Here is a 4286-nt window from a genome sequence, read left to right on the forward strand (position 1 = left end):
TTTAACTTACTTCTCGAGCATTTGAGTCATGTCCGCATAGTCCTGGGGATCTTTTCGTCTCGAGTCTAAGACGGTTACTAGTCCCTGCTCAAGCTTAATCTCTAGGAGAATATAGTGGAAGCTGCGCACGCATGCATAAATCATCAATTACATTACTATAACCTGGACTAATAAGGGAAACCGAATATGCACAAGACAATAACACTCACTTGAAGTTGTAAGGAAATAGTATTATATCTTTGTTTTCATTTATTACCAACGATCGTAGCAAGTTGGCCTCGGTATTTTCGGCATGATATTTAACCTCAGTTGCATCAATGAGATTTGTGTTAATGAATCCAATATCACCGATTTGTCTTTTCCTTAATTCGGCGATCTTCAATCTGCATAATATAGTGAGGATAATTATAAATATATGCAATGAAAGAGCTGACCTATATAGAGAGACTTAATGATAGAAGTAGTACTACTTACAGACAGTAGCAAGTGGTCGTTGATTTATCGAGGGCCTTTTGATTGAAAAACTGGAAGAACTCCTCAAATGGAACATTCAACAGTTCAATTCCAACGAGGTCATGCTCCTCTTTAACTCTCAGCGTCAAAGTATCCCCCCCCCCAGACTCTCTGCAGGTTTTCATGTACCAATCATGTAATCTTCGCATCATCGTTGTTAGAGATCTTTCATCTTTGACGAGAGGCTTCCCGTAATGGTATTTGTGTTCGTCCACCTCCAAGAAATCATAATGTACATCGTCGGGTAGGTAATCTCCAAGATTGCTATAACCGGGCACCATCCTCGGATCATTAGCGACGATGTCGCTAGACACCTTGAGCGGGGGGCACGATTGGTTCGCTTGTTCGCCGAGCTGGGCAATTTTTTTCCCAGCTCGTCGTTCTTTTAACCTTTGATCACTGACAGTACTTCCCGACCGCTCCGCTTCGACAAGTGTCTTTGCAATAATGCCTTCATAGTTTCCTTTCGGCGGAAACTTTGGTGGTTTTGTCAGGGCAGCCAGAGTGCGCTTCGCTTTCACTGGATCTACCTTCTCCTCCGGAGGTGGATGTTTCTTTGCTTTCACCCCTTCAAAGAAGTTCGTCAATTCGGCTCGCACGATCTTCGTGGTTTCCTCCTCGGTCCTCTCGTATAGTAACTTCTCCGGAGTCTTCAGAGAAGGACCGAATCTGTATTGCCTCCCGCCTCTGGCTGTACTGCTAGACGCCGGCAGAGCAGACAGAGCGGCTGCGGCTGTCTTCTTTCCTTGCTTACGAGGCGGAGGAGAAGGACTACGACGCGCCGGAGCAGCCGGAGCGGCGGCGGGTCTCTTCCGCCCTTGCTGACGAGGCGGAGAAGGAGGAGGCTGGCTGCTCGGGCACGCCGGCGCAGGCGGAGAAGGAGGCGGAGTACCGCCACGCGCCGGAGAAGGAGGCTGAGTGCCCTGATCACTCGCCGGAGGAGGAGGCGGAGGAGGAGGCGGAGTGCCCTTACTCGCCGGAGGAGGAGGAGGAGGCGGAGGCGTCCAGTTCGGAAGGTTGATGAGCTCCTTCCGCCGTAGGCATGGAGTCTTCAGAGCAGAACCCAGCAGAGTCTCCCCTTCACCGGTAGGGTGGTCAAGTTGGAGGTCCTCAAATCCCTCCGTTATTTCGTCCACCGTCACCCTAGCATATCCTTCTGAAATCGGACGACAGTGAAAAGTTGCGCCGGGTTCAGGAGGTCGAACAGAGCCGACAGCCGCCTTGACTTTGAAGTTCTGCCATTGCGTCATAAGGTGGCAATGTTGAGACTCCGTGATAGCATCCACGGGGTAGCTAGCAGGAGCCATCAAGACATGCTCCGGCTGAAGCAGCTCGGTGGAAGCCACGCTGCTTCTCCGCTGAGATGGCGGGGTAGCTTCGGGGGTAGTTTCGGCAGGTCGCTTGCTGCGAGCTACGTCTCGTTCCTCTAGCGCTTGAACCCTTTCGTGCAGCTTCTGAATTTGGGTCTGCTCCACTTTTTTCCTCCTCTCCTGGCATTTGTAACCGCCTGCGTCCGGAAAACTAGCCTTCCACGGAACGGAGCCTGGCGTGCCTCGTGTCCGTCCAGGGTGCTCAGGATTCCCGAGGGCCATCGTGAGCTCGTCGTTCTCTCTGTCTGGAACGAACGTCCCTTGCTGCGCTGTATCGATATAGTGCTGAAGCCTCTTGACTGGTATTTTCATTTGCTCGTCCGTCCAAACGCACTTCCCTGATACAGGGTCCAAGGTTCCGCCAGCCCCGAAGAACCAAGTCCGGCAACGGTCTGGCCAGTTCATTGTCTCTGGTTCGATCCCTTTATCAAGCAGATCATTCTCAGCCTTGGCCCACTTAGGCCGGGCTTTGAGGTAGCCACCTGACCCCGTGCGATGGTGAAGCTTCTTCTTCGCAGCATTTGTCTTGTTTGTCGCTGACAACTTCTTACTCTTTTCCGATGTCTTGTGGGCCACAAATGCGGGCCAGTGATCTCTGATCTTCTCATATTTGCCGATGAATTCTGGTGTCTCTTCTTTGTCGACAAACGTTTTCAGCTCATTCTTCCACCTCCTGAATAGGTCTGCCATCTTCTTAAGAGCATGAGACTTGATTAATTTATCTTTAACTGGCTTCTCCGGATCCTCCTCTGGCGGTAGGGTTAAATTTGCCTTCAGCTCAGTCCAAAGATCATCTTTCTGCATATCATTGACATAAGACACCTCAGGGTCTTCCTTCTTAGGCTTATACCATTGGTGAATGCTGATCGGGATCTTGTCCCTAACAAGAACCCCGCACTGAGCAGCAAATGCTTCCTTTGTCCGGATGGGTTCAATCGGTTGGCCGTCGCGCGCGATTGCTGTGATCTCAAACCTTTCATCCGAGCGCAACTTTCTCTTCGGGCCTCGTCTCTTTACCGAAGTTGTGCTCGATCCGGAGGGCTAGAAAAAAGAAGAAAGACGAGAGTTAATTAATATGTGTACATACCAAAACAATGAATGCATCAATTAGCTAGTCAGCACAGGCTTAACTAATATATTACCTGGCCGGACTCTGTTCGGTCACCGGAGCCGTCACCACGGGCTCCTTCTTGCACCAGCATTGGGTCACCGGAGCCATCATAATCATGTCGTTCCTCCTCCACTCTTCGATCACCGTAGCCTGCTTCTTCACCCTGTTCTTCCAGACCATCATTGTCGTTAAGATACGACAAGACATCACCTCCGGCTAAGATTATGTCCCCCAACACCTCTTCTGCTTCCTCGTCTCGTCCGTGCTCCATTGTTTCTGCAAATATTACAACATGGCAATTATTACACAAACATGACAGCAGGTGGATATATTAGTGCAAACGTAGACCTAGCTTATTCCGGGTTTGGGGTGGCCTCGGCAACACTTCAAGGGTAGGGGCGCGGCGGGAGGGGGTAGGAGACCGACATCGTTTTTTTCTATGGTTTGGGTGTCCTCGAGAGTTTTGGTCGAGCGAGAGGGTCGGGGGGTGCTCCCGTGGTATAAGTTATCACGGTCGAGAGGGGGTATATATATCGACCGCCCATCATGTCGAAGTTATTTTGGAATGGAGTTCCCGATAAAAATTAAGAAGAGGAAGTAGAAGATAAAAAAAAGAGGAGAAGAAGAAAAAAAAGGAGAAGAAGAAGGAATAGAGGAGAAGAAGAAAAAATAGAGTCTATTTTTTCTTCTTCTCCTCTATTCCTTCTTCTTCTCCTCTTATTTTTCTTCTTAATCCTCTTCTTAGTTCATTCCTTCTTCCTTTCTTCCTAGCTAGATATATAAAAACTTTTCTAAAAAATGTTATCGGGGAGGGGGTATCGACCTCCCCTCATGTTGAAATCATCGGGGAGGGGGTATATCGACCCCCACCCCCCTCATCATGCATATATAGCTACCACATACATATATACATTAAAAATAATTACATATATACAACAAAAACATTAATACACATATGAACAAAAAAATACATATATGAACAAAAACATGTTGTGAACAAAAAAAATTAATGTAATAAATCTAATAAGAAATTAATCTAATAAAAAACATGCTCTGAACTTACATATAGCCACATACATACAAATACACATTTTATATATATGAACAAAAAATTAATCTAATACAAAATAAAAACAGAGCCGGACCGGCGCGGCGGCTCACAGCGGGGGCGTCTGGCGATGGCGACGGCGGGGGAGGCGAGGGCGCCGGCGCGTGGGGGCAGGCCGCGGGAAGGTCCTCGGGCGTGGGGCAGGGGCCGGCGCGGCGACGGCGTGGTCGGGGGCAGGGCGGCG

The sequence above is a fragment of the Aegilops tauschii genome, chromosome 7 (genome assembly GCF_002575655.3).
Source record: "Aegilops tauschii subsp. strangulata cultivar AL8/78 chromosome 7, Aet v6.0, whole genome shotgun sequence".
NCBI lineage: Eukaryota > Viridiplantae > Streptophyta > Magnoliopsida > Poales > Poaceae > Aegilops > Aegilops tauschii.